We start from the raw sequence: 17,854 nt of genomic DNA on the forward strand, positions 1-17,854 counted from the left end.
ACGGAAATGCGCTGCTTATCGACGACACGCAGCGTGTAAGCGCGGTCTTCGGGATTTAAATGTCGCCGAGGTAATCACGGCGGCGCCGAAGGGTCGCGCTTGATCCCTCGATAAAGTAATCGGCGGCATTAATTAAGTACTCGCGTGCGTGGCAAGTCTCTGGCCTGTGCGCTCGATCGCGCGAGAATCTAGATCGCGGTCTGGTAGATTCTCAGAGATTTAAATACATTGCATTCTCTCTAATCTTGAAATCGTGAGAACTTGAGTTTTTCCTAGCAAACAGCTGTTGATGTGTGTAAATAAATTTATCTACTTTTACATTTCCACTCCATTCGAGAATAAGAATATAATTGCGTATTTATAATTATACACAAACATATATAATTTGTGGATCAACTTTAATTTTAAATTATTTTATTATGAGGAAATATATATATATATATATATATATATATATATATATATATATACATATTAATCTTGGGGACAAAGTCGAAGCCGATTCATTCGATAAGATGAGCGTGCGAATTAAAGCGATTGAAACGGTATATTATATTACTTTCGCGAATCTTGCGAAAATTCTCGAACGAATCGCTAGCAGCAAGAGTTGACGTATGAAAGTCAAACGTGTCGATCGGACGTACTTTATATATATATATATATATATATATATATATATATATATGTATACATCTATCTATCTATCTACCTACCTACCTTTGGATCGAGTGACGTTATTTTGCGACGTGTGAATTCGCATGCTGACGCGGCGGAAATACACATACGTACGACGGATGTATAATACTATTCGGTTTCGCACTCCCAGTATATTCCAAATGTGAGAGACACTCGTGCGAGCGGCTGCAATTCCATCACGAAGAAACACTACGGCACGAAACAGCTTGTCCGGTACTGTATTAAAAATAATCTCTCGTCAGCACTCTTTGTCCTAATCATGCAGCCTTATCACGAACCGGCGCGAAGCAGAAAAATTCGGCGGGTCTACAGCCTCGCGTGCTGGAACCGTAATATGTCCTTTGATATTTTACGAGCGAGCGAGAGACAGAAAGAGAGGGAGAATCGCCCATATTTTATTTCACACGTTGACGACTGGTTTTCGCGACTAACACGGTAGAGGACACACGACGAGGCTGCTGCGACTCCGGGCTGCACAAACGCGAAGAAAGAAAGTGCTCCGACTGAAGAAGAGTGGAAAGAAAAAGGGGAGCAGTGCGGCGACAGCGACAGCGACGGCGACGGCGACGGCGACGGCGACGGCGACGACGACAGGAGAAGGAGGAGAGGAGAGGAGAGGAGAGGAGCAAGCTGGAGAGGATGTCGAAGAGATAAGAGAAAGAAAGAAGGAAGGACAATGACGGAAAGGTGGACCGACGGAAAAAGAGACGAGTGCGTATGTGTGTGTGTGTGTGTGCCAAGAGAGAAAGAGAGCAAGAGGTTCGCAGACGACCGATCGGGAGAAAGAGAGGAAAGCCGACGAAGAAGAGAGGGAGGAGGAGATAGCGGACGTCGGTGAGGCCGCACGGCGGTTCTGGTGGGGTGGCACAGACAGGGGCGGGGCACGGCGCGCGGAGGGCCCCGCGCGCCGTGCCGGGGAGGGGGGGGAGATGAGGAGAGAAGGGTGCCTAGCAACAGGCCTGCCGGCAGCCGGGCACAGCAGCGTGATTAAATAAAACCGGCGTCGGGCACGGCGACCCAACAGGCGTTGACATCAGCGCGCACCAACACAAAGACCGACCAAGCGGAGGCCGGTACCCGCCAGGAGGAGAGGGGAGGAAAGAGAGAGAGAGAGAGAGAAAGGGGGGACACGCACGAACCGGCAAATTCCCAGCCCATATGACTCTCGCCTCTCGCCGGTTGCCGTCTCAGCCGGGTCGACCGACCATCCGCGAAAAAAAAAAAAAAAAAAAAAAGAAAAAAAAGAAAAAAAGAAAATTAAAAAATCCTCTTTTAGTTTCTTAGAGATAATATTGTTCGAGATAACGATAGGATTTTTGAATGAAAAATATCGTCGAATAAATATTTCTCTCGAGCGGTGTTTCTGGGACATTATTGTTCTTTTATGACAGATATTTGTTAGCTGATTTACATAGGATGATTTGTACCTTTGTAAAGATGTGATATTAAAAGTGAATAAAGTAGATTTTAATTTCAAGATAAAATCGAATGGTGTAATTAAAGAAACTCGTAAAATATTGGTGTCATTTAGTAGTAGATATATGTATATACATGAAATCATTCGTACAGTGGCCTATGATTCATCAACGTTCTATAGATTCAAATCCAACTCGCGCAACAAGAGATATATTACCTATTGTTGACCGTTCGAGCAAAGAAGTAAAACATTTGACGTTTTAAACCATTAGTCACGTTATTATCGAGATGAATAATTAAAATCAAATATGACAAAGAAGCTCGGGGATATTTATCAAAAAATGAGAAAGAAATCCAATAAAATTAAATCTATGGATGCGATATAGATATAGCTACAACAGCGTCGAACAAAATGCTTCATCATCTCGACGCTTGACAAGATAAAAAAAAATTAAATAAAACAGTGTAAAACAGAACAATGATCGAGGAAAAATTACAAAAAAAAATGGGAGCTTAATCACACGTGTGAGAAAAAAAAATGTTAAATATTCTAGAAAATAATCAAAGAGAAAGACGCGTCGAATAGAAATAAATCGGAAAAGTGCAGAATGTTTAAAGAATAGAAAATTTGGCTGTTACATATTTATTTCCATCCTTTGGAATGCGATTCGGCGCAATATCGTGACAACCGAACAACTATTCTACAACTGCGACAAAACTCTTAAATTGAATGCCCGCAGTTTCTGCGAAACTCAAACTCGATAAATTATGTAGTTTCTGATATCGAGCAACTCGGAATAAATCTCACCTTCACGTACAGACAACTCTGTGTTGACTCGCCAATACATGCACTTGGCGTGAAAGAGAGATAAATAAATAAAAATATACACCAAGGTCAATTTTTTTTTCCTTTTCGATTCTCGAGCAGGCGTAAAACCGCCAATTATGGCCACGCGAATTTTTGCGAGAGAGATTCGTGACACTCGCGTCACCGAAGGAGGCGATCGAGAACAAAGTTATCGAAGGTCCGACGCGTTTTACCTTCTTCACCTCCTCCTTGGCCTCTCTTATACAGATCGCACCTGTTTCGGATCGCCATACCGGATCTCCTTACGAATCGGCAGACACAAAAGCGGAGTGGTGCCAGTATAAGCGTAATAATTACCGTGCGCGCGCGTGGACGTTATTTGTCGCAATTACGGGCTTAATTACTTGGCAATGCAAAAGCACAGCACCGGTGTATGCGCATTAAGATATAAACGAGCAAGAGAGGAAGCTATATGAGAGGCGACACGCATCGCCGAATTATTTTACTTTCGAAGTTTTATACCGTTTTTACTGATATATAATCTTATCACCTTTAAAATATTATAATACTGGAGAGATATAATTTGTAAATTTCATAAAGATACCGAGCATAACATTTTATTTTTTAATCGACACGACATTCTTTAATATTCTTTAGTTTTATCATTATATTTATAGAAAAGATTCCTTTGGACGCAATAAACAATAAAATAATGCTTCTTTAATAAAATGTGTAAAATTTTTTGCATAAGCTTGGCGTTCTATGTCATCTTTTTTTAAGTAATTTTTTTTTTTTTAACATATCGATAAGACAGAAATCTCGCGTAAAGTTATATAATTGTCAGAAATTATACTTTCTTATCACTGGACCTTTTTCGTCCCGTCTTACCTTACAGCGACGGGGATTGTAGATCGAAAGATACGTGCGCGTCGGATAAACGCGCTTATCTCTGACGTGCGTATGAAGATTTTTCGTTTATTTCGAAAAAGGTCTTATCTGCCAGGGATGCGCTAGCTACAATCAACAATAAATACTTGCGAGCAGAGGGAGAAACATTCCTTCGCGGATAACAAATTTTAAGTCTTCCTTTTTTTAACCGTGCTATATTACAATCTTCGTATTCAGAATAAAAAGCTGGAAAGAAAGAAAATTGAAAAAAAAGTACAGCAAGTCTAGCAGCAATAATAGGCTTTTCATACTGTTGCGCGATCCCAAAAAAACACTGAATAACAAACCGATGACCTTAAAAGAAGCGATAAAATCAACACAATCAAAGCGAAATGTGAAACTCAAAATTTGCCGGTGGCGTGAAATAAGATAGTTTATCGGTAAAGCTTGTGTAATATTACTCAGTATGAATATTCCATATCGTGTGTTGTGTATGATCATCGCAAAATAAAGTCGATGAATTACGATCAATAATCAAGTATATGGAAGAGATTAAATCTGTATCAGAAGCGACGACACGCCCGTATTTTATATCTTCCAGTTTTCGATAGTGCAACTATTTTATTGCCACTTTGCATACGTAAAAATGCATAAAAATACATAAAAAAAACACACAACTGCGAGTAAGCACGTTCGAGAACAAAATTCCACGTTTGTTACGTTATTATCGTCGATTAAATTTTCTCGTTCAAGTCAAGTCTGAATATAATTCACGAAAAATATCTAATCAATTTTCTAGAGATTATTCTTCTTATTTTATGATTCGTATGTACGTATTCGGGAAACCACGATCAAATGACATTACAGCTGTCGCTTCGTCCGACATATGGAGGCGTTAATTTCTTCAACGTCGATTCAAATTAATCCTCATTCACATTGAATTGCACTCACATACAAGACATTTTGTCGCGTTGACTTCCAGGAGCGATTGTCCGACGATCTTGAAGACGACTTTCCTCGAAGAACAGAAAAAAATCATGTCTTATCATTTTATAACTGTTCTTATCTTTCGTACGTAACGCGAAATAACTTTGTAATTAATCCGCGATAGAAATTTTGCCGAAACCCAATGTCATCTACAAACGATATGTTTCCAAAGTTTCGAATAATCTTCTAATAAACATCCCAAAACAATAATGTTTCAAAATACGGTCGTACAGGAAAAAAAAATTATTTTCGAACGTGCATCAAGGACTTGCTACTCGCTCGCTTTATTTATCAAAACATATTTGTCGTCGTACAATACACGAAATTTTCGACAAAGAAAGCACGCGCGAAAATAAGATTAATTTCGTTTTTCATTTCATATATTTTCAAATTTTCACACTCTCGCTTCAACGAGAATTCAAAGTATAACAACGAGAAGATATAAGTCAATTTGGCTAAATTGTTTTTGAAAATTTGAAACTTTGATTATATAACTCCGAGTATATCTCGCGAATTACCGCGGCACGATTTTAATTCTTTAAAAAAAAGAAAAAAGAAAAAAAAGCCATAGTTACTTCTCGCGTAGCCTCCATATGCCGGCCGCGACGACGAGACCACGTCGATGTGTCGTCACCGTCGTTGTGCATGCGACACAACGCAAAGGCACGTTGCAAAAGGGAATCAATATCGCGTAAAAGCACTTACCTGGAAGCGGATGGCGCACGTGCTCGTATCACGTCGATCAGCGAGGTTATGCCGGGCATATGCACTGCCAGTGTACATGTATGTGTGCGGGCCTCTTCCTCTCTCTCTCTCTCTCTCTGTCTATCTCTCTCTCTCTCTCTCTCTCTCTCTCTCTCTCTCTATCTCTATCTCTATCTCCTCCAGTCCTCTTCTTTTCCTCTCGCTCTCTCGTCGATCGATCTTGTCTCTCGATCGACGTCACTGGTTTTGAGTCACTCGTACATACGTCGTATTATCGTATTCTCTTTTTCCCGTTTACTCTCGACTCGCGTCGCGGACGCGAATGAGCCCCTTCCGAGAGAAAAAGAGAGGGTGAGCCGGCGCGCGTGACAGTCGAAACTTTCGTCAACTCGATCCTTGCTCGCTCGTTCCTTTCTTCCTTCGTTCGTTCACGCGACGTTACTCCGTCGCCGTCTCGGCAGCGACTTCCTATCGCCTTCTGATGCCCCCGTTCCCGCCCCCGCCAGTTTGCCTGCCGCCCCCTCTCCCCGTCCGAATGGTGCGCCTCTCACCCCGAGAGAAGAGCGAGACAGAGAGGAGAGAGAAAGAGAGAAAGAGAGAGAGAGAGAGAGAGAGAGAGAGGAGAGAGACAGAGAGAACGATTCGCGATCTTTCGATTTTACGCCAAAGGGATACGGAATACTTTTCTTCGAAATTTTTATTCGCATTTTAATTCGTTAATTACGATCGATGTGATTGGCGTGGTTGATAAAATACAAACATCTTTTTTCCCCTCTTCTCTCGTTCCGTGAAATTTACGGTCAATTTCGTAAAAAAAAAAAAACCTATGCCCAACATTTCTTTCTCTCCCTCCTCTCGTTCTCGCTATCTATCTCTTTCTTTCTTTCTTTCTTTCCTTCTTTCTTTCTTTCTTTCTCGCGATTGGGACCAGTGCAAATGGCCGCGTTTTAACACGTCACCAAACACTTGCGATTTACTGCGCATCCCGTGTGCCGGTACCCCAAGAGACACGAATACGAATGGTTGCGTTTTATACGTATATACATGTACAAGCATGTATATACCGTGTACAAATCGGCCGACGGATATCCGGGCTCCGCACACTTATACGAACTCAACAGCCGACTCTTTCCCGAGGAGGTGCATCAACCGGTTATAGAAAAGTATATACAAATCCGCGGAAACGAAAGAGAAGAATATATAGAGAAGAGAAGAATATAGAATTACACAGGTAGGGAAAAAGAACGAAAACGAGAGAGAGAGAGAGAGAGAAAAAGAAAGAGAGAGAGAGGGAGGGAGAGGAACAAAATAGAGACTACAAGCGCGAGATTGCAAAGTAACGAAGAGAGAGAGAGAGAGAGAGAGAGAGAGAGAGAGAGAGAGAGAGAGAGAAAAAACGGGTAGGTATCGCGATCGACGACGGTTGCCGGGCCGAGAGGGATTCATTGCGGGTGTGCAGTGCGAAAATACCTCTTCCCACGAACAGTCGACGACGAACTGGCCGACCGGCCGTTGCACGGGCCCCGCAAAACTCTCTCCGCCTCCTCCGACTCCAGTCCGCGACGACGGCGCGCGACGCTACTAACCGTTCTGCGCTACGTCGGTCGCGACGAGCCGCGCCGAAGTCCACGCCGGCCGGCCGGCCGGTCTGATCCGAGTCGAAGCGAGCGCGCACGAGGCCGCCCGAATTCGGCCGGAAGTTCGAAGCCATCGCTGCCTCTGCCTGTGCAGTGCCTGCGCGCACGCAAGACGGAGAGAGAGAGAGAGAGAGAGAGAGAGAGAAACGCGACGAGGCGCGTCGGAGCTTTGTACTTTCCGCTCGCGTCTCATCGGGAATTCCTGCCGGAATCGCACGCTGCCGCCATGGTCGATCCTTTATCCGCTCGTATACGTATATCGTATATGTATATACGTAGTACATACGGCGCGAAGAGCGCTGCGCATGTGGGCACGAGTATAGATGCCGATAAGCAGGTATGCACGTATATAGATACATAGATCGAGTGTGCACGTCGCGTGCGTGAATACGCACGGGCCACCGACCGCGCTCGGCACGACCGAAATTTTCTGCGATCCACGTTGAAGACCGCTGCGGTCATATCATGGATAAAGCCGTGGATGAAATTCGGCTAGACGGAAGTGTAAATTAGGAAAGGGCGACAGGGATCGTGAGGGGAAAGATTATATCAGGGACAGAGAAAGAGAGAGAGAGAGAGAGAGAGAGAGAGAGAGAGAAAGAGAAATTGATAGTATCATCGTAAAAGAACAAATTACTGTATTTTTTATTATAGAGTTGAAAAGGAAAAAAATTGACGTTTCACACGATTTGATTCATGTCAGATGTGAGTCTAATAAAAAAATAAAAATTGGCGTAAAATCTTTATTAAGTATATTAATATAGATAATGTAGATAATATATTAATAATATTAAGATTATCGCGTCCAATAAGAAAGGAAGGATCCAATAAGAGATAAAAAATATGTCGGCACGCAATGTAAATATGTTAAAACGCTTCAACACGCAAAGGAAGCGAGTCTTTTATCAACGATGCACGGTCAAGAAAATACATTTCCCTTCTCTCTCTCTCTCTCTCTCTCTCTCTCTCTCTCTCTCTCACTCTCTATCTTTTTCGAGAAAAAGAAAGTATGAGAATTATTCTCGCCAGTAACCAGGGAGTTACTTTAAGCCTGTCTGATACGGATAAATTTTACGCGTCCGTCGGCGACTCTCGGGAATCGTCGTTGCATCCACGTGTAATTTTAGACGAAAATTTCGCGAAAACGAGGGCGATTCTCGCGAACGTTCCTCGTTGGGGATTCTCCATGGAATTTCTGCCGTTCACCATATCACATGGGCGGGTCGTGCTTGCTTATGACAGGACGTGTGATAACGCGCTAAACGGTTCGGCGAAAACATCCGTGTCCTCTTCAGGACGCTTCCCTCGCTCCGAAAGTGCGATATCGAACATTTAATGGCCTACCCGCATCTCGGGATGTATCGCGTGACGGTAAAAATATTTGGGACAATGCGGTCTCTCTCTTTTTTTGGCCGTCGAGAGTCACGGACAAATATGGAGTTGGTGTAGGAGAAATATCGCCGATGATAGTAATAAGTATCCTGTCACCGACCGTCATCATCATCGGATCGCAACGCGCGAGAGGAGTTGCGTTTCCCGATCGATTTTACGTACCTTCATTAATCTTTGTGTAGTGTCCGATGAGAAATGTGAATATTTTCATATGTATAGAGTTATAAATTCGTAAAAAAAGAAATCCGAGTAAAATTAAAATAAAATCTTGCAAGGATATTTGAGGTACGATGATGGAAAGAAATACCTCTTTATTCTCGGAGCGCTATTTATATCTGAGAATAATTTTTGCATTAGAAATGTGAACGGAGGTGAAGAGACAAATATAGAGGGTGTCCCAGATTCAGCGCAGTTCCCTTCACGTGCTGTTCACGATTGGTTCTCGGAACGGCTCCCATATTAGGTACATAAATCAGCGCCTGCTTTCTTCAAGTGTGGCTTATTGCGTAACCGATACCATGGATCACATCTCGATCGATTCGATGCGACGATCCTCTCGTACGCAAGTCGTACATGTATGCCACGTTGTCTTATTACGCGATCTTGTGCAATTGCAGATACCTCCAGGCATCCCAGCGCCACCTTCGTGTCCTGCAAATTCTACCGAGAGAGCAGCGCGCGAACACGTTTTTGCAATCGATATTATACCCCGGAAGAGGCGAAGGGACGAGGACACGTAAAGGGATTCTCCTCTCATCAGGAGGAAACGAGTCGCCGAGAGAAGGGAAGAGATCCGGGCGTGTAGAGAAAAAGAGGTACGAGAGACAAAGTCAAATGCAAATGCGACTAATAATATGCGAGAAACGTTATAAAGGCACTCGACGTCAAAGGGTACGGGGGCGGGTACTTTAAGCGGCTGCATTTAGAGCCAAGAACGTCGGGTCCCCCCCCCTTCCACCCCCACTTCTCTTCCCCCTTTCCCTCTCCTTTCCCCCTCTTTCCTCCCTTTTTCTCCGTCTCGCTTCGCAGAGTCCGCTCCGTCGAGCCGTCCGTTAACAAGACGGCCGATAAACTCTTGACGATTTTAGTTATGCATCCTGGCGACTGCCCGGGCACAAAGAAGATTCTCTCCGATTCCCGGTCGCTACTCGGCTGCACTCGGCCCTAACAAGATATCCCGACCTCTTCGTTTATTTGCGCGCGGAGAGGCGGAGAATTACCGGAACGATCAAATAAGTCATCCTCTCCCGCAGAGATCCCGCGCTTCGAAACCGCTTAACGCACAAGTTGCGGAGCTCGTTGGCGAAAATTTTTTCATTACCGTTCAAGTCGACGACGGGTATACAATCTGTTTCGCCAAACGAGCGAATGATATCTGCGTAGGTTTCTTTTCTTCTTTTTTTTTTTTTTTTTTTTTTTTTCGTTCGAGTATTCTTACATCCTACTGGATGACATGACTTCTTATGACAGGAGGAAAGCGTTTTACGTGCCTGCTATGAACCGAGATCTTCAAAGTTAAAAAGTACGTCAATAACTTGTGAAAGATAGCACGACAGCTGTGACAATGTATGGCCGCTTGTCTCTCATTAATCTACTCTTGCAAGACAATTAGAGTTCTTTTATTATATTAAACTTTTTATTGAGATAAAAAATAAAACGAAAATATCAATTTTTTTGGTCAACTATAGTTAGCGAATCGGCAGGAAAAAAAAAAATAAAGGGAATATAAGGTAAATTTTAATTTCGTTAAGTAAAGAAATTGATTTTCAAAATTTAAGGAAATGGTGTTAATGTTATAATTTTATACGGTATTTTTCGAGGAAAAAAATGATGGTCGCACAATTCGAATGAGAAAAGTAACGAAAACGTCATCGGGAAATTTCCCAACAGCCGATAGATGCTCCAGGGAAATCAAAAGTCTGCAGATGCGATCGATACGAAAATTCTACCAATAAAAAGCATATGACGGAGTTTTACGAATTTCGTCCGATATATCAGTATGCGGCGCATATATATATATATATGCGTTTCGTTTCGCGATCAGAACCGTATTTCGCGAATCGCAGAAGATTGATGGTATTTAATGGGGGCTCAAACAGTTGCAACGGCGCGAAATTAAATTCTCGGCCGTATCACTCGTTAACAGAAATTTAATGGCGATTCATCGAATATGTATATACAAAATTTCTCGTTGCACCACGGCATGAAATTGGAAGAGTCAGAGTAGAAAAGAAACACACACACACATATATATATATATATATATATATATATATATATATATATAGAGAGAGAGAGAGAGAGAGAGAGAGAGAAGGGAATCAGAAATGGCAGATCGAGTCTCGAGTATAATTTTATTGGAGAGCTAACTGGGTGGCTCTTGCAATTTGAGAGAACAGGTAGTTTTGGTCGTTTAATGTATGTGAACTATGATGGTAGAGATGCAGAGATGTCAAGTGGAGAGGGTAAAAGGACTCTACGTGGACAGTCGACAGTAGAAAGGAATGTAGGAAGGGAGAAAGGAAAAAGAAAAGATAGAAGATAGAATAGACTGGGAGAGAAGATAAGACCCGACTACGAGAGTAGAGAGATGAGATAAGACAAGACGGGTGCTTGTATACCGAAGAAATGTGTCACAGTAGTAGATAAGTAGAAAGAGAGAGAGAGAGAGAGAGAGAGAGAGAGAGAGAGAGAATAATGGCGAAAAACGAGAAATGGAGAGGGAGATTTGGTTCTTTACCTGACGAATAAACCAAAATAGTTCGCCTACTATCGCTTTTGCCATAAGAGATTTGCTTACTGTCGTACAGTCCGTCTGCCATCGTTCTCAATGTCCAGTATGATTATTATCACACTGACACCGACTATTATACATTATGCTCGCAAACGTCGCGGTATACATTCGCAATGGTTGACTCGTGTCGCACAGAGCCTTCCTACATATAAATTATGAAAAGAATCATACAATACTATATTTATATTCATTTCTCTTCTTTTTCTCTGTCACTTGAGAACGTAGATCGAACGTGAATAAAAAATCAAATTAATAGAAAGGGAAGGACGCAGAGGGGAAGGAAATTAAGGGATGCAGTTCCCTCATCCCGCTGAGATGAGACGCACGATAACGACGAATCCATGAAACCGCTTATATTAAGCTTCGATATCCGAAGTGGCGGAGAACAGATATATCGACTGCACGAACGATTGAGCAATTGCATCGCGGGGGATACACTGTAGCGTACACGTGCTCTATCTGCTCTCGTAGACTTTGCGGTCACAGATATAGGAAGCAAAGTGAAATCAAGTGTCGCGAGAAGCTGGTACTAATATTAGTACCAAGTCCTTATCAGTGAATAAGGAGAGATAGAAGCGACCGGTTCTCTAACAAACCCATTGAAAATGCCGGAGACGTTACTCCCTGTCTAATTTCTCTCTGTCTCTCTCTCTCTTTCTCTTATAAATACACGCTATTTATATATCTGTATACAAGTGTGCCGACCCACACCGTATGCCTGAAATTTTAATGCCGGAGAGTACATTCGTCGGCTCGTATACCCCGAGCTATATCCGACCTAGAACTATATCGCCCGTATCGCGACCGAGGGCAAGAGAAGGGTGATACACGAGTAATGCAGTGGTATAATTATATGGCATGTTCACAAAGAGTGGTAATAAATATTTAAAATATCAGGTTAATGAAAGAATTCTTTCATATTTTTTTTTTTTTATTTCTTCGAATAAGAGTTATCTGGAGAAACAAAGTGTACACTATATTAATAAAAAAAAAGAACTGATGACAAGATGTCTACTCAAATTTTGTGAAAAAATTTCTTAACTTTTTAAATATTTTTTGGTCAAAATTCCATATAAAGAAAATATTTTAACAGTTTTTTAGTACAATTTTCTAAAGCAAGTTTTTTTATTGTATTATTTTAATACTTTGTATTTATACTTTATACGAAAAAAAACACAGAGTTTCACTCAAGTTTCAAATATACTGAAAAAACTGGACAAGATAATATTTTTCACTTGCATCATATTCTTATTGTTTTATCACTAAAGCTTAGAATAAAAAAGTGTATGTTTTCGATCTATATTCAATATTTTATTAAAACATTGAATATAGAGGTAGATATATATTATTTTAAACACATAATTTGCAACTTGATTCATCAGTAGGATTTTTCTAACTGTTTACAATACATAGAAGAGCAAAATTGTCAAAGAAAGAATTTTAAAAAAAATCCTCGAGGCCTGATAAAATTCCACAAAATTACCTAGACTTTTCCATGTACAAAGAAAAATCCCTGAGAATTCCAGGTTTCAATAATTTTTCATTCATTCGACAGAAAGAATAGACAGGAAAGAAATGCTATATATTTTCGAGTAAAATCATTAATTTACTTTTGACGTAATAAATCGATTATGGTGCGCGCAGCAATTTAACTTTTGCAGAATATAAAGAAGAGGGAACAGGATGTAGATGTAGAGATGCATTTGCACGAAAACTTTTTTCTACGCCGACATGGAAATTAATTCTCAGACCTCTTGTATATCCTCGCGTGGTTAAACTTCCGCGCTGGTCGTGGTATGCCGCATATACGATCGATAATCGACACACTATCAGACCGCCGACCCAAATGGAAATTTTATATCGGGCTGACTTGGCGACCGATCAAACGCGGAGCGTATCTACTTTGTCGCTCATCCCGGCGATGTTAAAGATTATAAATTATTGTCAATCGTGCCGAGAAATACGTTACGACAAACTAACTCTTCAACTTCCTATTCTCTTTCCCTTTCTCTCGGCTAAACTATCACTGATTGACGTCATCAATGAGATCGAATCGTTAATTGAAGCGAAGGAGCGACAAGTTTGAGAGACGCAAGTTCAACAACAGTCTACTTGGAAATTTCTTCGGGAACACTATACGAGAGACCTAGATCTTCAGAGTACACGCGTTCCCGGTGAACGATTCTCGTATTCGATTCCGACATGTACACTCGATTGATTCGCGCGTACGCACGCTTCGAGAGACGCTTTGGAGAGAATCGCCTTATTGATTAGACGCGCGGTAGGCGGCGAAGCGTAAACCTCGCATTGGCTGATTATTCGCTCGGCATTACCAGGTGTATCAAATGCTAATGCACGACGGAGCAAGGTACTCTCGAGCATCTGCTTAAACAACCCTTCGCGATCGTCTCTCACCCATCCAGACGTCCAATCTCCCATCGCAAATCTCAACGACTCAATTCGCAGTTAATAAGCGCCCCTTCGATCTCGCTGCTCACCCCGCGTATTCGACAGTCCTGCTTGACACGAATCGAAAATGAATCTCGGATTAATAGCGGCGCACGAATCTTATATTGGTTTTATTCGCGATTCCATTAAAAGAATTCCGAATATATAGCACAATCCGATTATCTCATATACGCAAACCAGTCTCCAAATTCAATTAAAACTATAGAATTTGACTCGTATCGATTTTTTTTTTTCCCAATAAATAGGGAATAAAATATGTATCTACAAATTATTCTAACAAACTATAATAAATTATATTAATTATCAAATTTGGATAGTTGGCGCATTAGAACGAGATAGATTTGAAATTCAAGTTTTTTTTCACTAACGATGAAATTTTTAAGCCATCATTCAAATGTGTATGAAAGAAACTACACTTTTCCTGGAGATCCTCATGCAGGAACAAGTAAAACCACTTTCGGATAACGTTAGCTTTTCGCCTTTTCTCGTCTTGTGTTTATTACCTTTTTTTTTTTTTTTTTTTTTTTTTTTTATCATAAAACGTATACTCTCTCGAGCAATATTTACACCCTTCTAGTCTGACTTCTCTTTTGCATTTCGAGACGCGGATATAAACGCGGGCATAACGTACGGAACGACTATCCGTCTGTCTCTCCCGCTCATCCCGCTCGTTTTCGTTCTCGCCTCTCTCTTTCTCTCTCAGAACGACTATAGCGACTATTCGCATCGGCCATATCAGCCGGTGCCAATAACGTACCAGGCAGATGGGAGATGTGGGACCGGGTGGTTGTTGGACCGTCGAACCAACGGGGGCGGCGGGGACAGCCGGGGCGCTTTACCATCCGCAGACTCGTATTCATCGATCACCGCGCCCGGTTAATTATAGCGTTTCGCCAAACTCGCGTTCCTCGGAAGGGCGACGATCACGATTATGTCCCGAGGATAAAATTATATATGTACTTTCGCGAAATATTTTCCTATTTTTTTTTTTTTTTTTTTCAATTTTAACGATACTACAAATTTATTGGGAATTTGATTCACCTCGTAATATCATGTATTGAAGAAAAGATCAGCCGAGGAAAAAAAATGTATATTCATCGATCTTGTGCTATTTCGACACTTGCAGATTCTAATTATATTTTCTTGTAGGCTTTGTTACGAAACGAGTATAAATTTGATGCGTTACACTTTGATCGTTCTTACAATTAGATTTACAATTAATCTATAGAATAATTAGCGTTCGGCACACTTTTTAACTTTCGCAACCAATGCTTTTATGCTTTTAAACCGACTAGGGGAGACCGATCGCGAAAGAAAAGAGGGAGAGAAAAAAGAAAACGTAGCGCACGCATTTAAAGCGGTACCATTGAATAACGTTTTCGTAGTAGTCAGTGGCGGAATTCAAAGTCAAGTACATGGACCTTTGTCCGCTTAATTTGTCGTGCAGCTGAGCGTAATGACCGCACTTGCCTTTGAACCATACGGTGTGTGAAACGTTGCCGTCGTCGCGTCGGGAACGCACGTTTCCACACTTGTACACATAACCGATATGCGTACAACGAAAGGGAAAAAGAGAGTATGTATACTCGTACATGCTACGTATATATACCACGTGTACATCTTTGTATGTAAAACATGTCTTTCCGATGACATTGCGTTTGGCGTTGCATTTTTTCGTGACAATGATATCTAACAATAAGTTAAAGTTCATAGTGTATCACTTAACTGGCCTCTGATAGTCGTTGAAAATAATAAGAGATCCAATTGTTATTAATATTTTTATATATTTTTTTATATATGGATATGTACATATATATATATATATATATATATATATATATATATATATAATTTTATATATTTAAAATAATTATACACATGTATATTAATTAGAAAAAGATTAGCGTTTTTTTTTTAATAGCAAAATATATTATTTTTTTTTAAGTCTTAATCTATTTTTCTGTGCTGCCATTTCTTAAAAAAATTATATAATAAAATTTTTAAAACTTATTTGATGAATCTTATGTGTGAGTAATTATGTAGATATCAAAATCCTCAATATAATATCGTTATGATAATTATTTTATTTATTATTATTATTAAAAATTTTAAAAACAACAGATATATCATAATGAAAACGTTAATTAATTTGATTGCTAATGTAGAGAGCGTTTAGCAAAGTATTCCGGTGACGATGATTCGCGAATTAAGAGTAGAGGTATATTAATATTTCGTCGCGCAAACGTATTCACTCTATGTTAGTCACGTGACGAGTTTTAAGGGTTATTCACGTGAATTATTGAGAAGAAAACTCGGCATTACTTGGCGAATTCATTGCGACAGTGGCAAAGCCCGCGAGAACTCCCACATGTTAATTTCGCTGACGCGTCTAGAGTCCTTGAAAGTCTATAATTACGCACTGTTGGAAATGAAAGAAATTCTCGGTAGGCCAGCGTCCATTGTCGTTGCATTGTCAGACCAATTCTTTGTCCGAGAGGCCAAGCCGCTCGATTGCAATTTTTCGGAAATACGATTCACATTGGTCGCCCGGTCGTCCGTACGTATCTTCCGTTGCACATTGGAAATGCCAACTGAATGCATTTACCGTTTAGAAAGAAAAAAACATAGATTAAAGAATTTACGGCACCTAACGTACGAATATATACGGTGTATTCCTTTTTCTCTCTCGTAACGGAATGCGAAATCCCGTAACGAAAAAGCATCGCGCGCGCATCTTCTCCGGGACGAAATAAAATATTTAAAGAGAACGGCAAGAGAGCTCTCTAGAAAAAGAGATGCAACTGATGTTTTCGCAAAGGTTGCTAAGGTTTCTAGCAATTCTATTGGAGGAGAAAAGAAAAAAAAGGAATCTATATACAGGGTAAGGGTGTGCGCTTATAACACGAGATTGGGATTCGGTCTAGCTTCTCCCTCTCAGATACCCCGCTGAGAGAAGACGACTGACCAGACTTACCCGGCGACGATTTTTATTGCTCGTCGCCTGCGGAGCCGTCATTCGCCTCTGCGCGAACTTTCTGCGTCGGGGATGCCACCCACAATTCACCATGTTAATCATCGAATGCTCGCTCCTTTTTGTTCCTCGTTCGCTCTTTGTCACGCTCAGGTCCCGGCTTACATTATAGTGACTTGTCTTTATTCCGAATAAAAAGAAGGAGAAGAAAACGTGCGTTTGGGGAAAATGCGTGGCTCTCTGATTCTTACAAACTCGAATGAAAAATGCGAACAATCGTAAACTGGCTTTTGGCTTCCGAAAGACGACGACGGAAGAAGCTGGAGCACGCAGCATAATGTTGAGTGGGTTGTTTATCGTTTCATGGTGCGTCGCGTTACATCGTGCATAGTGTGGCATCTGTAAACGATAAAACCTGTATACATTCAGTGTTTAATGCTGCGCGATGAGGCAGTCCTAGATTTCTCAATGTTCAATTTTCCTCTTTGCTAGATTTTTAATTTATCTCTTCATCCCACACGTACACACGCACACACACACACACAGTGTCTTAAAAAACTCGAACCATTATCTGTCAGATGGAATTTTTTCCCTGGCTTTTTCTCGCGAAACCGATAGCTCGTTTCTTTTTATCTCATTAGCATCGTTTCTTTCCTTTTTCTCTCTCTCTTTCTCTCGAACGCCTTTCGAAAGTGCATTTTGCAATTGCAACACGAGATGATGCTCGCTCTTCGGAACGACCCTGACGGAATCCTCGAATATCCCCGCAACACGATTGCGCTAGCGGATGCACTGAATCTAATGAACATTGTTTTTCTTACGGATTCACTATAGAATATTAAAACGAGACTATGATCGACTCCGCACGAATTAATTATTATATGTAATAATATATTAAAATAATTGTGAACGTCAAACTCTTTGTATAATATGTAACGTCTCATTTCTAAAAAAAAAAAAAAAAAAAAAAAAGCATCTAATTGAGAATTTTTTACAAACGGTAAAATTTCTTTTATCTCAATCGCGCGTAATAAAGTAGGTATTATATATACACGTGATCGCGGAGCCGGAAGTGCAAACGGAGCCACATA

General features: G+C 40.9%; 1 long non-coding RNA gene across 6 annotated transcripts in view; it reads left to right on the top strand.

Annotated features, from left to right (window-relative positions):
* The window catches only part of LOC140670091 (uncharacterized), a 31,733-nt gene that overhangs the window by 4,849 nt on the left and 9,030 nt on the right, over positions 1-17,854 (top strand). For 2 of the 6 annotated variants that reach the window (XR_012047469.1, XR_012047473.1), the window contains exons 1-2: positions 6,990-7,474; positions 9,147-9,344. This is a non-coding gene — a long non-coding RNA (uncharacterized lncRNA). Of the gene's footprint in view, positions 1-5,983; positions 6,732-6,989; positions 7,475-7,901; positions 8,815-8,886; positions 8,993-9,146; positions 9,345-17,854 lie in introns of those variants that run through there. The other 4 variants (XR_012047471.1, XR_012047470.1, XR_012047472.1 and 1 more) reach the window with 4 other exon arrangements.

The sequence above is a fragment of the Anoplolepis gracilipes genome, chromosome 10 (assembly GCF_047496725.1).
Source record: "Anoplolepis gracilipes chromosome 10, ASM4749672v1, whole genome shotgun sequence".
NCBI lineage: Eukaryota > Metazoa > Arthropoda > Insecta > Hymenoptera > Formicidae > Anoplolepis > Anoplolepis gracilipes.